General features: G+C 48.1%; 1 protein-coding gene across 1 annotated transcript in view; it reads right to left on the bottom strand.

The window, feature by feature from the left end:
* Window positions 1-20,462, bottom strand: part of STYXL2 (serine/threonine/tyrosine interacting like 2) — a 127,794-nt gene that overhangs the window by 7,777 nt on the left and 99,555 nt on the right. The window lies entirely within an intron of this gene.

Below are 20,462 nucleotides of genomic sequence, written 5' to 3'. Positions count from 1 at the left end.
CTCTGATGGATAACATTTTTTCTGGTGTGGGGAGGCTTTCATCACATCAATATTCAGAAGAGCTTGCAAGAACCCGATTCATCTTAATAGAATCAGGAAAACTTTGGGGAGCTTACGAGGAATCTGAGATCTAAGATAATTGTGAGAGGCTGGGCCGATCAAATGCAGCCACCTTCCTGGAGCCCGCCTTTGCCTTGCAATTGTCCAGAAAAAAGTATCAATTGATATTCAACAAATGAACTATGCCACTACTAGGGCATGCATAGCTGCAAATACTCTTAGAGTGTGTTTAGGCCAATGGACAGTGCCAGCTATTGAAATGTTGCTCACCTGCAACGAACTGAAGAAACATCCTGTCACTCTGGAGACAAAAAGAGTAGTTGCACAGAAAGGCTGCTAGATTAGTACCGTCAACATCTGCATGGAGAGGAAGTGTAAACATTGGGGTGGTAGCTCTGCAACCTCTTGGGGAGTGTATGGGTATTAAGACCCTCTTGAGGAGTCTTTCCAATCCTTCTAAGAGCTCTTTGGATACCGTGGCGTCTGTGGTGATGAAAACTGAAAGCATGGCTGTTCCTGATCATGAACAGCACCCTGGCATCAATGGTGACCTGGATTTAATGATGGTAGTGGCCGGAAGATCTTCTCACCTACCTGGTAGTCCCATGTGATGGAGTGCTGGAAATCACCTGAGTCAAACGGACATCTTGCCCTTTCATATGGTCTGTGCCTTTCCCAGTCTTACCCTTGATATGTTTTCTTATAGACTGTGACAGTAAAGCAGAGAAAGTGCTGCATGGTTCATGTCATGTGGCAAAAGTGTCCTGAAAAACTGAGAAGCCTTGGCCTACTTCCAAGAGTACTTGGCTCTGACCAGTACTACTTCAATGAAACTCGTGTATTTGGGCGTGCGCATAACAGTCGTGTTCACTTCTACAGGAGCATCTATTTCATTGAGGGCTCAAATAGGTTTTTCCAAACAAACAACAGAAAGTCAACAACACTATCTTGGGCTTCAGAAAACATCTATTTTCTGAGCCTACAACATGGTCTGCCATTTGTCAGCTGTTTATCATCTTTACTTTTTTCATGGTTAGGTCCCTAGAAATCAGCAGTGTCTGTTTGCCTACCTCCTTTCTAAGGCTGAGCATACACTTGTTTTCTTCCTGAGCATCTTTAGGGAGCAGGGAGGAGTAGGCGGTATAGTTGTCGAAGTTGTGTAAGGGGGGCAAACCATAGCGCGCCACAATCATGTTAGCATTAGACTGAATGACTGCCCACCTGATTTATAGGTCTATTTTACATTATTCACCCTCCTGTCAGGTCACTTCTGGGAAGCAGTAATCATTATAGTTGACTGAACTGAGGGATTCCTAGGGCTAAGGTGCTGTAGTCCATATTACGCAGGGATTTGGAAATCATAACTTTGACCTTGCGGATTCCCAAAGTTTGTGTCCCTCTCTATAGACTTTGGTCTCCATGAGAGGAAAGTGTTTGGAAGGGGAAGCTGAAGACGCTGGCAGTATTAGCACCCACGTTCTACTGTGTCGAGAGCCATTGCCTCAATAAATACTGCCTAAGGAAACTGCCCCAGGGAATAAAAAGTGCATTGTATTAGGATGCAAGTTCTTTGTCTCATCAGTTGCGGCATCAAAAGTGTTTGTATCTGTTTCTTAGTTTTGATAACCTCAGTTTCTTTTTTGGATTAACAACCTGATCAGCTGACCTAGCAAACAGGTTTAAAGGTCCTGTCCCAAAGCCCAGTACTAAAATGCGGATATTATGTAGATCCGGCTGCTTCAACACCCTCCCCATCCTCCGCAAGACCTTCAAGTGGATCCCCCCCTGAGTCAAGGAACACAGTGATGGAGTAGGTAAAGCAACATTTTGTATACCTTCTCTATTTTGCATGAAAATACTAATTACGTAATCGATTTATATTATAATTTGAATTAACTGGGTGCTGTGTTATACTAACCTACAACTTGCATTTTTGGTAAACACAAATTACACGCGGGACTCATTGCTATTTGCATGGCAGAATAACTCTAATAACTAATTGTGGTTTTCCTATTAACAGTAGTATGTGTGGCGATATTATATTGCATGATTTATGTTGCTTTGGTGACGTTTGCGTTCCTGTTAGGACCGAATGGTGAGTTTATCGCTTTAAATATCGCTATAAGCTAGGAAAATACTAATACATAAGGGGATTAGTGAGGGTTTAACATTAGAATCTTCATTTCCGCACACTAATTACTCTTTTGTGTTTGTTTTGCTTAAATTGGCATTCGGGCCTACCAAGCCATGACATTCAAAATGGAGTTCGGAAGTGGCCACCGTCTCGTGAGCGCGATGTCTACTGCGCAGACTCGGATGGCTCCGTAGATCTCCAGGCATCCTCATGTCAGAAGCACAGTGTTCCTGGTCAAGGATAGGAACATGGAGGACTGCCAAACTTCAGTCAGTGAAAATCAACGCAGGAAACAATGATCTTCCACAACCAGGAAACAACAAAGTTGCATGATTATGACATAAACCGAAGAAGTGACCCAGCACTTCTCTGAGAACCAAAGTCTCTGGGAAAGTCGGATGATGTTAAAATTTTCTTCAAATGGACCAATCAAAATTCATTATTGCCAAATAAATGTTTCATGTTACTCAGAATTTTATTATAAAAAGGGTAGAAGAATAGGGAGGAGTTATCACGCACCCCTTTCACCCCACAGGCGATGACGGATGAGCTACATGCTTGCACGATTTTGGTCCTTTGGAGATCTTTGGGACTGTGTCGTGCTGAGCAAAGAACTTTCCCGGACTTTTGAGTCTTGGCTTGCTTTCTATTGGGGACAATTGAGCAGAGAATTTGATTTATGTAGAGCCAATTGAATTAGAAAAGACCCTGATAGCAAGAATAGGTAAATGTAAATGTCATGCGATTTGTGTTGGTTGACTAAAATTCAAATTTGATTGACCGAAATGCTAATTATATAATTGCAAACAAGATTTTAGATAAACAAAAATGTGATTAACAGAAATTATGAGTTTGTGGTTTTTCCATTAGGTGACCAGAGGATTCTGAAGCTTTTTTTTTTTTTTTAAACCGTTTATTACAGGTCTTAAAAGTATACAAGTATGGGCCCACAACCTTCCGGCCGGCCGCTAGCAATAGTAGGAACACACGACATATATACATGGAACACGTGGTATTACAGGAGGAGCATTTCTCAATAGATAACAATGTCGAAAAACCACATCATCCAGGCCCCATTATGCGGTTTCATTTTAAATTAAAACAACAAAAATTAAAACCACACCCACAAGACAACCCACAATCAAAAATAGCAGCACGTGCTCCCCAAGAGGGGGGATCCCAACTATACACAGAAGTGTGAAGAGGGGGAAGAGAGCAAAGCGAGGACTGGGGGAACCCAATGCCCGGCAGCGGGGGAATGAGTCGGCTAAGGGGATGGGGGATTCTGAAGCTTTAATGTGTTCTAAATCACCATCAACCAGTCCAACTAATTGGTCCGTCGACCAAGTGGTGGAGTGCCTTGATGTTAATGTTAGGATCCTATAGGTGGTGATGTAAATATGTATATTCTGTAATATAATTTTTCTTCACTATAGGTAATAAGGTACCTCCCCACATGTCCAGCGGGATACATCGATTCCTCCTGTGTGCAGACTCGTGAGAGAAAACGTATGTGTGTTGGTGTTATGGACCCCACCAATGAATGCGTGTGTGAATGAGTAAGAGTGATGACGGGTCTGTGATGCAGGGAGGATACGTAAATTTGCCTCCTTTTCGCGCTGGAACAACAATCACCCACGCACTCATCACCACCAGACTGGACTATGGAAACGCACTCTACGCCGACATCAACAAGTCCGTACTCCGCAAACTCCAGACAATACAGAACACCGCCGCCAGACTCGTCCTCGACTTCCCCCAACACGAACACATCAGCCAACACCTACGAAGTGTCCACTGGCTCCCCATGGAGAAAAGAGTCACTTTCAAAATCCTCACTCACGCCTACAAATGCTTACACAACAACAGACCCAAATACCTCAACGACAGAATCAACTTCTACGTACCCAAAAGAAACCTCCGATCTTCCAATCTCGCACTGGTCGAAACTCTGCGCATCCACAGAGCCAGAGCAGGCGTAAGATCCTTCTCTCACATTGCAGCCAAGACCTGGAACGAGCTACTGGCAGACATCAGACGCGCCCCCTCCCTGAACACCTTCAGGAAGAAGCTCAAGCCCTGGCTCTTTGGCTAAACAGATCTGCGGACCCCCCCATCCCCTCCTCAGCGCCTTAAGACCCTCACGGGTGAGTAGCGCGCTTAAAATTCCCTGATTGATTGATTGATCATTGCCTGAAGCACGCCCCCTGGGTAGAATACAAGGATACCAGGCAGTTGCTGAAGATACCATCACTGGCGGAGGACCAACCTGTGGAGGAACCAGAGTTGTCTCTTCCTATGCAAAATCTTGTTTCTCAGCTTGCTCTCAATGCTTCCACGATGGAGCCCGCCACCAGAAAAAATAACAAGTTGACAAACCTACTCCCTCTCTCAGTGGGAATATGGACATTTGTACCAGCCTCATTTTTAGCGCGATACCCATGTATGTATTATGAATAGTCTGAAATATTACCAAGCTTTCCATGCAAGGGTTAGCCAACTGAGGTCTGTTGGTTGCTGCTCAGAGGCAGTGATGGAGTGTGGGGGCGCTCCTGCAGTGGAGTGTCAGGTGAGTATCTTTTAACAGTGCTGTCACACTTCAGCATCTGGTTAGGGAGTGAGGAAGGTGAAGTCACACACTCCTTAGGAGCTGAATGCAGGTCATAGAAAGCTGTCACCCTCCACATTTTAGGGTATGATGAATCTTTAAATATATGTGTTTCGCCATGCGCTCTCGTAGTACATAATATATCAAAAGGAGTCTTCCTCAGGTCAGTATTTCTTTTATATCCAACTGTAGTATTGCATCCTGTGGGATCCCTATACTTCTCCATTATCTACAGGGCTTTAAATTGTTTGCTGGAGCTTCTCTTCAACTCTATTAGTATTGGTGTTGAGTGTCACTTCTATGCTGACAAAATGAATCTGTTTTGCCACCAGTAGGTCACTTCCCAGTTTTTGACTTTTACTATCTGTTCTGGATGAAATGAGATTGGCTCTAGTGAAACATCTCTAAAACAGAGGTGGTTGTCCAAGGAGAGTAAGGTACAACAGTTTCGTCCGGTCTTGAAATTTTAGGAAGGGTTTAGCTCCAATTAAATAATACAGAGAATGTGTATTTGCATCATCGTAGGAGCACAGAATACAGTGTGTTTTTGTTCCCTCACAGGAAATATAAAACCCTTCTTCATACATGTCAATATTTTAGAAGGGGAAAGTGGGAGATTTTTTTTTTAAATAATCAGGAGGATATATTTCTTCCATTGACTTCAACAGAGGCCCGAATCGGGTCTATTGTCATGTAAAAATATTTAGATTTTTATCGTTGATCAGCAAAGCATGTGGAGATGCACCAGGTAAAGAAGTCCATTCAAGCGCATTGTAACAAATTCCTTATTTTTCCATCAAAATAACCTCCTCCACTTTAGAAAAAAGCTAAGATCAGTGGCATAACAAAAGCCCTGCAGTTTCACATCTTTCCATTATCAATAAAGACCTATTTGCGTTTTATGATATAGCTTTGACTGGAGAATGACTTATATTGAGTGTTATTACTTTGTTTCTCACTTTACCTGAGTGTAAATCCCTCGATTACTCGACCGCTCTCTCAGACACCAATAGGAAAGCTTGGCATCCAACGAGACGTCTGATAGTACTCGCCATCCCTGCACACCACCAAGAGACAACACCTACCCACCAGAGATCTGCCTGCCACTGAACCTGCAGAGGGGGCCTGATAGGCTGTGGGCTGGCAGTGTACCAGGATCTGTCCAATGTTGTGTGTTATTCTTCGCAGTACCTGTCTGAGCACTCAGCCACTGCTGTGTCTCAACAAAGGTGACTTCTGCTTCCATTGTAACCTAATTCTATCTACTGAAATCCGTGTACTAATTTATATTGAAAAATAGGAAAGCAATAAAGATTTCTCATTTCTTGTTTTTAGATTGTATAAAGAAATCATTTCCCTTGTATGTCACTGCTGCTCCAAGCATGTAAACAATTCCCTTCCTATATCTGAAGTACATAGCATGGGCTTCTCTTGATGTTTACAGGAAGGCGAGCCTTAATATGAACATATAGATGAGAGTTCCTTTGAGTAAATTATTTATCTACTTTTGTATAATGAGTGGAATCAATAAAAAATATAAAGGTGGCTCGTTGAATGTCAAGAAACCTAGACATGGAGTTCTAACGAAAAAATGCCAAGGTTATCAACACAGATTAAAATATGATCTTGTTCTAATGACAGAGACACATTACTGAGGTTAATGTCAACAATAATACTATAAAAGTAACCTGTGTAGATGCAATTATGTCTGCAGTGGCCAAAGGGAAAGAAAACGACAGTGTGACATTATTTGGTGTTATCATTTCTTCACCAGGATTGTGAAAAAAATACACTTTTGTGAAAGTCAAGACTCAGGATATCTCACTTCTTTTTCTAAACTTTTAAAACCTGTTCTCTAACACTTGATTACCCTAACTTTGGAAAAAATATCACGTCAATTATTTTTGTGAGAAAATAAGCAATTATATTTTGTGCTTAATTTTCAACCTTAACAGTTATGAAATAATATTAAATATTTATTTTGATAAAGTTATATTATATTTTTGGTCCCCTTTAGTGGCTTCATGGTGTCAGTGTTGTACTATAGATTAATAATCCTTCATAATCCAGGACACCAAATGTATCCCTTATCTGCCCTTATTCTTTGAGGATTAGAAATGAGTTACACAAAGATAAATTCTATATGTTACCTCCTTTTCCTAGGAAATTCTAGGATTAAATTGCCAGCTACCACTTCCAATATTTGGCTATCATTTTTGCTAAAACTGTTAACCAATGCGGTACACAGTAATAAAATTGTGGCGCCCATAAACATGTATATTACAAAATTGTTCTTTCTTCATAGAGCATTGTTGGGTACAGTGTTTTCAGTGGTGGTATAGGGACACTTTTAATCGATCTTTCCTGCGTAATACATGTTATATTACTAGAGGATAGCCAGGGGTGGCGAGTGGTGTTCAACACGGGCAACCTGCTATCTGCGGTCACTGAGGAGCAGCAAGGACATTTATCGTGTGTTTAGAATCAAATATCTGAAGGTGAATGATGGGCATTTAAAATGGTATATTAAGACCAAATGGGGTGTCAAGAGTCTGGATGACATACTTTGAAGGGCAGCTGGTTGTGTCTGGAGGCGAGCTCTGAGGTCTGCTGAGGGTGAAACAAAGCCGAAACGTTTGTGCACGGGCACACTGAACCACCCGCTTTAGCAGCTGTAGCGGGGGTAATGGTTTTCTCTGGGCCTATATCGTTTTGTCAACTTAAATCATTTAGCTAATATTTGTGGCCCCTTTCATAAGACTATATAAGATCTGTAGAAAAACCATGAGTAACCTGAAATCTGACTACTGAGAGGGTTGAAATGTGGGGTGCTGAGGTTAAAAAATAAACAGAGAGAAAGAGTGGGGAAAAGATAATAACAATTGAAAAGGCCAACAAAAAGCAGGGCAAATGAAGGAAATGTGTTTAAGAAAGAAGAGAGGAAGAGACTGAAAGATAGGAGAGAAAACATGGAAATAAATACATATGCAAAGAGTATAAGAAAATGGAAATAGGAGAAAAGAGGAATGGAAGAAGGACAGAAAAAAAGAGAAAAACAAAAACACATAAGTTGAATAAAGAACAGGAAAAAAGAAAGGAAAATGTTTGGGAAGGGCTCAGGACTGTGACAGAAAGACCTAGATTCAGAGTGATGAAGATTACCAGTAAGTAACCGGGTCATTACCTACTTGCCTGTCTTCCTGTCCCAGTGTTTACACATGAGCCTATACCCAAGTGAGAGGTGATTTACCGAAAGAAATACCACTCGACAAGTGTAGCTGAATGCAACACCCATGCACCTCTATTAAATAAAAAAAAAATGTATGATGATTGATCGTGTACAGCTGATAAAACATGAGACTCAAATCCCTGCAATGAGGCCCCCCCTAACCAGATGTGTCAGAAATGTATGTGGAGAAACCCACATTGCCGCACATCAAATGTCTTTAAGGGAGATGCCGCTAAACACTGCCCATGAGGAAGCCATTCCCCTTGTGGAACAGAAGAAGGAGGGCCCATCCAGATACCGCATATGCTTTACCATGGCAAGCTTAATCCACCATGAAAGAGTGGAGGAGGAGGAGGGACGAAGACCGCTACCTGACAGCCCATAAGTCACAAAAAGTGAATCCACCATCCTAAATGACTTTGTTCTAGCCAAATAGATAGTAGTAGTCCTTAAAACATCAAGAGTGTGAAAAAACCTTTCTTCGGCAGAAGAAGGGTGAGGAAAAAAAGCTTGAAGAACCATGTCTTCCTTACAGTGAAATGTGCAAGGTACTTTAGGAAGGAACAAGGGCCTTGGACTGAGAATTACTCTATCACATAGCCTCAAGAAAGGAGAGGAGGCCAATAGTGCACCAATCTCTCTCAGTCTGTAGCCCAAACATATAGCCACCACAAAATGCACCTGGGCAGACAGGAATTATAAATACACTGATTGAAGAGATTCAAAAGGAGGCCTCAATAAGGCTTGTAAAACAAGGGGAAGGTGCCAGGTTGGAACTGGATAAGGAAAAATGAGATGGCAAAGAAAACAGGAAGCCAAAAGGAAATGGGAGAAACCTCATAGCTTCTAAAAGCCGAAATACTTGCCCACTGAGCTCTGATAATAGAAACTGATCAACCTAGTCTGAAGCCATTGCTAAGAAAATCCCACATTTTAACAGGCTGGCAAGAACCAGAACAAAGGCCTCTATCATTACACCAACAATCAAAATTCTTCCAATGGCGATTGTAAGACTTCAATGTAGAGGGCTTCCTTGACATTTGTATATTCTCTGCAACCTCCGCAGAACACTCTTGGGTCAAAAGAGGTAGTCTGTTGAGTGTCAAACCCCCAGACATAGACGTCAGATGGTGGCTGGGCTGAGAAGAGGGGACCTCAAAGGAGGTAGGAAAATGGAAACTGCCAATGAGGAGGCATTTACAGTGCCAAAAGAAGAGGAAACCACAGTCTCCTTGACCATTCTGGCATCACCAAAAGGACCTCTGCAATGTAAGCCTGAATCTTCTGTAGGACCTTGCAAATTAAAGGCAAGGTAGGACAAGCCCAGAGAAGACCCTGAGGCCTATGGAGTGCTAAAGCAACCTTTGGCCAATGGCCAGTGGAGCTGTCCTAAGCAGCTATAGAGGAGTTTGGCTCTGGTTCACCCCTCGGCCGTCACCTACCCAGCCGGACGTCGGACACTGTTTTTCCTCGTCTCCCCGTTGTATTTCCTACCCCCTCCCTCTCTGTTTATGCTATGCTTTTGTAACCCATGTAACTCATGTTGCTATGCTCCAGCAACTGATGTAACTTTGTTCTGAAACAATGTTCTTCCTCATGTAAAACGCTCTGATACCTTCGGGTCTAGCCAGCGCTATATAAAACTTTTCAAATAAAAAAATAAATAATAATAATAATTATTTATTTATAAAACTTATAAATAAATAAATAAGGCATCCAGAACCCATGCTTTTAATGATGGAATTCTATTGCAAAAGAGAGGAGGGGCACAGAGCGATTGATGAAGGAAATTTCCTCCTGAGACGGTTGGCAGGTCCATTTCCTTCCCCAGAAGATGAACCACTGTCAGAGACGACTGCTCTCTGCCCACCAGAAATCTCCTGGTAAGTATTGTGACTGTAGGGGGGAGCAGAGAGTGACCCGTGGTTAGATTGACCAGAAGTCACCACCATCAGAGATCCTGGATGATATCCTGAGTTACTGGGATCAAGGACTCGTATTCCTGAGAAGACAGATCGCAGTACTGGAGAATGTGGTGAACCAAAGGATACAGATGGAAACGACCACCCGGAAGGATCTCCAGTATTGAGGCCATGTGCCCTTAACCAAAGTCTCGCCGAAGCTTGAGGGTGGGAAAGAAGCCATTTCTTGTAATTCTGGTCTGAAAATATGTCACTGGCACTGACTTCTGGGCCGAATCAGCTTTACATGAGCGCAGCCAAATGTGATGATGAGCAGCAATCTCTGCCCCAGAAGCTGCAGCTGAAATACATCAGTTATCAAATGTAATGTCAGCAAAAAACATTCATGTTTCCATCATGCCCAGTAAGGAAGAAATGTCAGACCCTTTATCCATCAAGTTAGCCAACGCTTGGAAGTCCTTGAGACTGGTCTGCACCGTATATGTCACATAGGCATTTGCTTGGACTGAAACGTTTGATGCATAGTATGCTCTTTTGATAGCCCCTTCAACCTTTTTATCTGTTTGGAGAGACAAGAGCATCTTCTGAAAGCACAGTGCCTCGAGAGGATAACCCAGCAGCCGAGTGTCCACTTTTAGAGCAGATAGAAGGTTCTCCGATAATCACTCCAGTGGATGGCGTTTAGCAAGGAACCTAGGGAAGAATAGTTTGTCTATATCCTTCCATTCATGAGAAAGCACCCTTTGGACTGCACTGTGAAGAGGCAGAGAGTCAGGAACAGTTTGATGGTAATGCGTAACTGTAGGAACCTGGGGTCACCAGGCCCTAAGGGCGGTAACGTGGCGCGAGCCGGTCGGGCAACCAGAGGGCTATGTGTTAAGCAACCATACACCACACGCTTCTCATGGACTAGAGTCACACACAATAAGGGACGCCACACCGTTTAAATTATGCAAATACTTCAAGTTTATCCAAGTATAGCTGGTCAGTTGCAGTTCAGGAAATAACAAGGTAATACATGAATCATAATACCATCGTTCAGTACATGCGACACTCTGGGTGATATCTATGCAGTGTCTAACCTCGTTCATGTACCCACGCCCGCTGGTTAAATGCAGGAGATTCTAGCGCGGTGCGCGCTTACGTAAAGTCTGTCCCTGAACAGGCCGTCTAACACAGCGTAATACTGGTAAGGGGGAACATTGGGTTCATCAACATGGCGCCTGTCGAACTGAGCGCTCCTCGTGACCACTGGCCCCTAGTACTGTGAAGCAAGGCATATAAAACACAGCGCTACGCGCAATCAGTTGCATGGGGAAACGTTTGCGTAGAACAGTTATCACAACACGTTACTCGTAATCAGTTGCATATCATTACCTTCGAGCAGAGCATATAACACCGTGCGCTACTCGCATTCCTTGACCTGTAATTTACTTTCGAGCAGAGCATATAACACAGTGCGCTACTCGCATTCCTTGGCATGTAATTTACTTTCGAGCAGAGCATATAACACAGTGCGCTACTCGCATTCCTTGGCATGTAATTTACTTTCGAGCAGAGCATATAACACAGTGCGCTACTCGCATTCCTTGGCATGTAATTTACTTTCGAGCAGAGCATATAACACAGTGCGCTACTCGCATTCCTTGGCATGTAATTTACTTTCGAGCAGAGCATATAACACAGTGCGCTACTCGCAGTCCTTGGCATGTAATTTACTTTCGAGCAGAGCATATAACACAGTGCGCTACTCGCAGTCCCGGTCTCTCCGGCTGGGGAAGCAGGGTCGGTGGCGTGAAGCGCCACACGAGGGTAATGTCAGTCAGTTCTTTGGGCGGCTTCCAGTGGGGAGGGTGACCGGACTTGAGGAGCGGGTCCCTATGCTCCGGTGCAGGTCACAGAGCACCGCGCTCAGTATTACAGAAGGGGGAACACGGACAGGATCCCTCGGCGGGGTCTCTCCGTCGCGCAGGCAGGGGAGGGGACTCCCACGGAGGGGACAACCCGGGCCAAGTGCGGTGTGGTTTCCAGACCAGCAGGGGGCGCACCAGGGGGGATCTCGGCCTCCGGGCTTACCTCCGTCTCGGCGTCAGCAGGCGTCCGTCCTCACGACGTTGGGGGAACTCGGCCCGACCTTGCGCACCTCCTCACATGGCTGCGACGGCAGCGACGGGGCCCCGGACTTCACCTGGGCCTCGCGACACAGCAGGGCACTCCTCCAGGCCTCCAGGCCGCGGCGGTGAGCGCGCTGGCTTCGTCGTCGCAGGTGGGGGCTCAAATTAAGGATGGGGGTAAAGTGCTCAGCGGAGCACGCTGCCGGGGGTCCCAGACCAGGGCAGGGAGCGCGGGGGTCACAGCGCTAGTACCTGGTCGATCCCCGGTGACTTGGCAATCGGCTTAGTATTTTGTTCAATAGGGTAGCTTGGACACGCAGTCTCAGCTCTGGCATTCAAGGCTTACAGCTCGCTCTTGTCATGCAGTCTCAGTTCTTAAAGTTAGGTTTCAGTTCTCAGTTGACAGATGAAGTCTTTTGGCGCAGATGTATCTGGCGCCCTTAAGGGGTTCTGTTACAGGGGTAGGGATGGAGAGGGCGACTAGGTCCTTCCTAGTCAGGTTGGCAGAGAGTCTCTGGGTCCTCCTACTACTGGGCAAGATCAGTGGGATTCACAGGGCACCTCACTCACTTAAGAGGCAGTACCTAAATCCTGTCACTCTCAGAGGCATAAGTCCCTGGCTAGGCCCTACCGCCTACACTCCTGGTGGATTCTTCCAGCTCTGCTTCACCCCAATGGCCAACTCACCACAAAAGTTTCCCTCCCACTCTTAAGTAGCCCTAGGTCAGGTGACCTCTAGCCAAGGCGGCAAAAGTAAAACCCCACCTCCCTTCTAGAAGGTTCCAGCATATTCCAGGAGCTTCCCCACTCTACCTATGGGACAAAAAGGCGGGCTGGTGTCGCAACATTGTTGTGGGTCCCAGCCAGCTCCTGGCAGCTAGGGTGCTACTATGAAAAACGACCACCCTGCAGTAGCAGGGGTCTGTGGCAGCCATCTTGGGAGAAGTAAGCACCTGCACCTTAACATTACAAAAACGAAAAAAATGAGGGAAAAAGGGCCAAGTCCAACATAACCCCCTTCCAGCCGAAAGCCAGGGTAGACCGATCAATGCCTTGATGGTCTTCCCTGCTTGGGGCGAGAAAAGGTGGACGTAGTCCCGCAACGACAGGAGCACCCGCAGGTTCTCCGCCGCTCTGGAACCCAATGGTTCCCTAACAAACCTCCCTGGACCAACGAAACCACCCCACTGGGGCTCCCTAGCTAGTTGTGGCCAGGACCGGCCCCTGGGCCGTCCATATGTCTCTGGCCCGGGTGATCTCGCGGAGTGGGGGGCAGTAGCCCCAGGCCTGTAGTGCCTGTTGACCACTCCGGTCCTCCTCCTTGCAGTCCTAAACTGCCTCTGGTCCTTCCTCCTGGGGTTCACACCCTTAGGCTGACCAGCCTTCAGGGGCGAGGCTCTCCTCCCCCTAACTCTCCTTCTGGGGTTCCTCACCCTACCCTGCGAGGCACCCTCAGACCACCACTGTCTCTTCAGTACAGGGCCTTGACCCTTCAACTGATTCCTCAACCTAGGGTCTAAACCCTTAGGCTGAGCCGGTGCCCGAGGCGAGACCTTCCTCCCTCTGCACCCCCTTCCAGAGTTCCGCACCCTCCCACCAGGAGTAGCACCCCTGGAAGACAATTCTGGGGGGACACTGCTAACAGATGTCCCACCCGCCAGGTCAGGCAGTACCCATCCCTGGCCTCCCAACCCAGGATCTAAGCCCTGTGGCTGAGCCGGTGCCCGAGGTGAGACCTTCCTCCCTCTGCACCCCCTTCCAGAGTTCCGCACCCTCCCACCTGGAGAAGTACCTCTGGAAGTCAATTCTGGGGGGACACTGTTAACAGATGTCCCACCCGCCAGGTCAGGCAACCCCTGAGCCTGGCATCCCAGCACAGGATCTAAACCCTGCGACTGGGCCAACCCCAGAACCTCAGGCGCGCTGGTTACAGTCGCCCTGGGTCCTCCTGACACTAGGGGCTCCCCTGCACTGGATGGCACATCGGGACAGCCTAGGCTCCCAACCTGGGGCTCCCTTGCGGAACTCTCCAGGCCCTGAGACTTCGGTTGGGGCACCTCGGGACACCTCCCCGTCTCACGCCTTCCTATAGATAGGTCGTGAGGCCCTACAACCCTCTCTCCCTGGGACCTAGCTGGGCTATCTGCCACTTCTCCCACCTCACTGGGTTCGGAGATCCCTGCACCACCCCCTTCAGGTTCACACCCCAATGCCTCCTCAGACACCCTGGTGATGTCATCCTGGGGTAAATAAACTCCTAGCTCCTGTGGAGCTTCCGGTATGCTGCCACCAGTGTCCTCACTGGACACATTCATCTGGAGGGCACGCAGCTCCAACTTCTTCATCCGAAGCTCGTGCGCCATCCTCCTCTCCTCCATTGCCCATTTCTTATCCTCTCTTTCCTGTTCCAGTTTGGCTAGCTCCCACTTTAACTGCCTCTCCTCCCTCCTGTCCTCATACTCCTTGGGAGACGTGCTCCTACTAGACCCTGTCCTACTACTGGCCCCAGAACGTCTCCCTGGGGGCACATTTTCAGACATATCCACGTTCAAGAGGTCAACCACCTCCTGGGCGCTCTCCTCTTGAGGTGCATCTGGCGCCTCCTGCCCCTCATCCCCTCTCCCTTCTGGGTGGGCTTCTACCCATGCCCTAATGGCGGTGCGGAGTTCCGGTCCTTTGGCCTTCCGCATCCCAGGCACCCCCATCCCCTGCCCGAACTCCCTTAGTTGCTTCACATTGTACCCCTCGAGGTCAGCTAACCGGAATTCCATTCTAGCAGGTGGGGACCTAGACACTAAGGAGAAAAATTCCTAGGGTATAGGCAACAGTTAGTGGCTAATCAGGTTTCTTGCACTCTCTACCTGGACAGTGGAACTAATGATCCAGCAACAATGGTTTCTGAGCTGTGGAACAAAAAATGTAGGATAGGCGTTTAATTGTGGCGCCCTTCGCCTCACGGAAGGGTGCTGTATGGTCACAAGTCCCAAGGATCCCACCGCTGCCACCAATGTAGGAACCTGGGGTCACCAGGCCCTAAGGGCGGTAACGTGGCGCGAGCCGGTCGGGCAACCAGAGGGCTATGTGTTAAGCAACCATACACCACACGCTTCTCATGGACTAGAGTCACACACAATAAGGGACGCCACACCGTTTAAATTATGCAAATACTTCAAGTTTATCCAAGTATAGCTGGTCAGTTGCAGTTCAGGAAATAACAAGGTAATACATGAATCATAATACCATCGTTCAGTACATGCGACACTCTGGGTGATATCTATGCAGTGTCTAACCTCGTTCATGTACCCACGCCCGCTGGTTAAATGCAGGAGATTCTAGCGCGGTGCGCGCTTACGTAAAGTCTGTCCCTGAACAGGCCGTCTAACACAGCGTAATACTGGTAAGGGGGAACATTGGGTTCATCAACATGGCGCCTGTCGAACTGAGCGCTCCTCGTGACCACTGGCCCCTAGTACTATGAAGCAAGGCATATAAAACACAGCGCTACGCGCAATCAGTTGCATGGGGAAACGTTTGCGTAGAACAGTTATCACAACACGTTACTCGTAATCAGTTGCATATCATTACCTTCGAGCAGAGCATATAACACCGTGCGCTACTCGCATTCCTTGACCTGTAATTTACTTTCGAGCAGAGCATATAACACAGTGCGCTACTCGCATTCCTTGGCATGTAATTTACTTTCGAGCAGAGCATATAACACAGTGCGCTACTCGCATTCCTTGGCATGTAATTTACTTTCGAGCAGAGCATATAACACAGTGCGCTACTCGCATTCCTTGGCATGTAATTTACTTTCGAGCAGAGCATATAACACAGTGCGCTACTCGCATTCCTTGGCATGTAATTTACTTTCGAGCAGAGCATATAACACAGTGCGCTACTCGCTGTCCTTGGCATGTAATTTACTTTCGAGCAGAGCATATAACACAGTGCGCTACTCGCAGTCCCGGTCTCTCCGGCTGGGGAAGCAGGGTCGGTGGCGTGAAGCGCCACACGAGGGTAATGTCAGTCAGTTCTTTGGGCGGCTTCCAGTGGGGAGGGTGACCGGACTTGAGGAGCGGGTCCCTATGCTCCGGTGCAGGTCACAGAGCACCGCGCTCAGTATTACAGAAGGGGGAACACGGACAGGATCCCTCGGCGGGGTCTCTCCGTCGCGCAGGCAGGGGAGGGGACTCCCATGGAGGGGACAACCCGGGCCAAGTGCGGTGTGGTTTCCAGACCAGCAGGGGGCGCACCAGGGGGGATCTCGGCCTCCGGGCTTACCTCCGTCTCGGCGTCAGCAGGCGTCCGTCCTCACGACGTTGGGGGAACTCGGCCCCGACCTTGTGCACCTCCTCACATGGCTGCGACGGCAGCGACGGGGCCCCGGACTTCACCTGGGCCTCGCGACACAGCAGGGCACTCCTCCAGGCCTCCAGGCCGCGGCGGTGAGCGCGCTGGCTTCGTCGTCGCGGGGGGGGGGGCTCAAATTAAGGATGGGGGTAAAGTGCTCAGCGGAGCACGCTGCCGGGGGTCCCAGACCAGGGCAGGGAGCGCGGGGGTCACAGCGCTAGTACCTGGTCGATCCCCGGTGACTTGGCAATCGGCTTAGTATTTTGTTCAATAGGGTAGCTTGGACACGCAGTCTCAGCTCTGGCATTCAAGGCTTACAGCTCGCTCTTGTCATGCAGTCTCAGTTCTTAAAGTTAGGTTTCAGTTCTCAGTTGACAGATGAAGTCTTTTGGCGCAGATGTATCTGGCGCCCTTAAGGGGTTCTGTTACAGGGGTAGGGATGGAGAGGGCGACTAGGTCCTTCCTAGTCAGGTTGGCAGAGAGTCTCTGGGTCCTCCTACTACTGGGCAAGATCAGTGGGATTCACAGGGCACCTCACTCACTTAAGAGGCAGTACCTAAATCCTGTCACTCTCAGAGGCATACGTCCCTGGCTAGGCCCTACCGCCTACACTCCTGGTGGATTCTTCCAGCTCTGCTTCACCCCAATGGCCAACTCACCACAAAAGTTTCCCTCCCACTCTTAAGTAGCCCTAGGTCAGGTGACCTCTAGCCAAGGCGGCAAAAGTAAAACCCCACCTCCCTTCTAGAAGGTTCCAGCATATTCCAGGAGCTTCCCCACTCTACCTATGGGACAAAAAGGCGGGCTGGTGTCGCAACATTGTTGTGGGTCCCAGCCAGCTCCTGGCAGCTAGGGTGCTACTATGAAAAACGACCACCCTGCAGTAGCAGGGGTCTGTGGCAGCCATCTTGGGAGAAGTAAGCACCTGCACCTTAACATTACAAAAACGAAAAAAATGAGGGAAAAAGGGCCAAGTCCAACAGTAACAAAAACCTCTTTGTCTGTGCCAGTAGCAGAAGGAGGGAAATTCAAGTTCTCTCGGAGGTGCTGAAATAGATGAATTAGCTCGTTGCCCTGCCCAAAGCGTCCTCTCTTGTTCTTAGCTTCAGGGTCGTCGGGATGACCATCATTAGCCTCTAGATGAGGCACTTTGGCTGGAGGAGGAAAGAAATCCTCACGAGCCTTGCAAGCTGCCTCCACAGCAGCATTAATCATTAGTTGCAGGTCGGTCCGGATGGGGGCGCCGAAGTTGGGCCAAACTGCTCTACATCATGCAAAATACAGAGCTCAGCATTCTCGATATTAGCATCTTCCTACATGCCTGTAGCTTCATGCATGTTAAGCATTTCACAGAGCAACTCAAATAAGGCGGCTCCAGAACTCTTGCGGGAGCCGCCTTCTTGAAAAAAGCTAAAACCAGGCATCACAATTGAAATAAGTAAAGCAGTTAGTGATTAACAGTTGACCAATTGGTAGACCCAGTGGTTTCCAGCTGGCTGGGAAGCTTCGAAGCCAGTCAGAATCCACGTTGTTTAGACTGAAAAGAGACAGTTACTTAGTTTTGTTCATCTGGATTAGACCCCCAGGTGCCTGGTGGCACCTGCACGAGAGCGAGGTCACTATCCCCCCTGTAGATAAAAGGATGTGACCCAGGAAGCTCAAATTATTCCAAGTCTGGAGAAATGTTTCCACTCAAGCGGAGGTGCGAGATGTCGTAGTTCCCGGCAGCCAGCCTTACGTGCCCACAAGGCACACAAAACCCCTGGACCCCATCAAGATGTTCTCCACAGCAAAATACCTTGTGGCGTGGGTCTAGGGAGAGGGAGCCAGCACTATCAGGCACTGTCAGGCACTGTTGTCCTCTCAATCTGGAGGTCAAAGACAGTCTCAGATTCCGGCTCAGGTCCTCCAATACCCTTGGACACCACACGCTCCAGAGTGCAAGCTGGTACTGGTCCCCTGGTTATAAGCATGTGTCCCTCGGACTCTGCAAGCTTCCCCCGCAGTCCTCGAATTTCTCACATCCCAGCAGCTCAGGTGGGCTGCTGATCATTATGCGCCCACTCTTCTGCACAGTGTGATGAGGGTGTATATCAGGGTGATCCTTGTCCTAACCGACCATCATTTCCACCCGTTTCCACCGCACCCTGTGCCATCCTTACTATCTCGTGGAAACGGGGAGATCATTTGTGTCCCTGGGATCTCGTGGACAGAAGGCCAGCCAACCAGCCCTTGGAGAGTACTTAGGGACCCGGGCCACGACAGTTAGTACTTAGCTGCAAACCAGGAACATCCAGTCAAAATCCACCAAGTGATTGTCCCTTTCCTGGAGCACGACAAGCTCCAGGCCACCACAAGTCTGCGAATAATCCAGTTGAAGTCCCTCCTGCCCTAATGATTCCTCGGGTCGATGTCCCAGCGTTACACCAGCGTAGTATGGCTCCAAATCCCTAAACATCTCTAACTTTGGAGGCCGGAGTCCAGTAGTTATACCCACAATGGCTTTTGAAGATATGACCAGTTCAAAAGGCTACCTTTGAAATGCACAGGCCCTCTCTAAATTTTGTCCTGTCTGCCATCCTACCCCGGGAGATTTGAGCACTATCTGTAGTGGGGCCAGGACCCTAGCCCTCGGAATGCAGGTGCCAATTCCACCCCCATGTAACCGTCCCAGAAAGGCCTCACAGAGACAGAGATCTGCAATTTCCATTGAGCCCCTAATTATGCACAGATGTAGCAGTCCTCCCAGCACCCAGATGTGAAATAGGAGACAGGCCTACAGGCACACAGAGCCACGACCATCGAAATGCGTACTTTGGCAAAGTGACATTACCACCTACGTAATGTCGGATCCACTCGCACTACGGGAGAGGATTCGTCATTACAAACTCATCGATATCTAAAACTATACTAATACTATTCTGCATGTAGGAAATACTGCTCAATAGCCTTACCCTAAATTTCCCCCATGCTAATCCAATGTGAGAAGCAGGCTCGTTGTACCAAACACACCCTCCAGTGCCATTCATGACCCTTGCAGGTAACGCACATGTGCGCATGCCCCACCTCTTTTTGTCCTCAGGGAGAACTCCAATATGGCAAGAGACATGCAGAACCTTGGCATGTAGCTTTTTAAATACCAAGCCAAGCAACAGTAACCCGTGCACACAGGACCCACCAGGGCAAATTTGTGGCATGATCGATGAGTTACCTCTGTGGATGGCACAACCAGTGCTGCAGGCCCATGGAGGAGCATTCAAGGGGGCAGATCTATGTCGGAGATGCGCCACTTTTACGCCGCCGTTGCGTCACTTTTGTGACGCAGCGGCGGTGTAAACCCTGCGCCACGTTGCGCCATATTTACATCGTGACGCATCTATGGAGATGCGTCACGATGTAAAGCCCTGCGCCACGTAAAACCTGCGTCAGGTTTCACGTGGGCGTGTCGACATAGGGGGGGGCGTTCCGTCGCAGGAACGCCCCTGAAAAGTGACTCAGTCAAATCTATAAGATTTGACTGAGTCACTTTCCCAACGCTGATGCGCCAAAACCCTGCGCCTGCTTGAAGCAGGCGTAAGGCTTGACGCACCATGTTAGGGATAGGGTTGGTTGGAACAGTGCTGGAGTTGCGTCGCGCTTGCGACGCAACTGAAGCACTGCGCCAACCTTACGCCATTGGATGCGTCACGCATCTGTTTATTCCTGCGCCATGATGCGCCGCATTATAAATGCGGCGCATCATGTGTGGCGCAAGGGTAAACTTGCGTGACGCATCATTCCTGGCGCATCCTTGCTGATTTGCAGGGATGCGCCAGGCAACATAAATCTGCCCCAAGGTTTCTAGGCATACTACTGGCAAGCAAACACCCAAAAGGTTTTAGGATGAAAGTTTGCAAATAGTCTAATCAGGAGCAATTGGTTGGGGTAGCATTCCAACCCATCGATTTTCACTCACTGCACTCTAGACAGAGGCCTACCTAATGCAAATCAGTACTGACCTGTTCCTGAGGGAAGCAGTCCATCTCTAGATTTGGTACTCTCA

This window comes from Triturus cristatus, chromosome 8, assembly GCF_964204655.1.
Source record: "Triturus cristatus chromosome 8, aTriCri1.1, whole genome shotgun sequence".
NCBI classification, from domain to species: Eukaryota; Metazoa; Chordata; class Amphibia; order Caudata; family Salamandridae; genus Triturus; species Triturus cristatus.
Note: the sequence above shows the minus strand (reverse complement) of the source record. Positions and strands in the feature narration are given on the sequence as shown.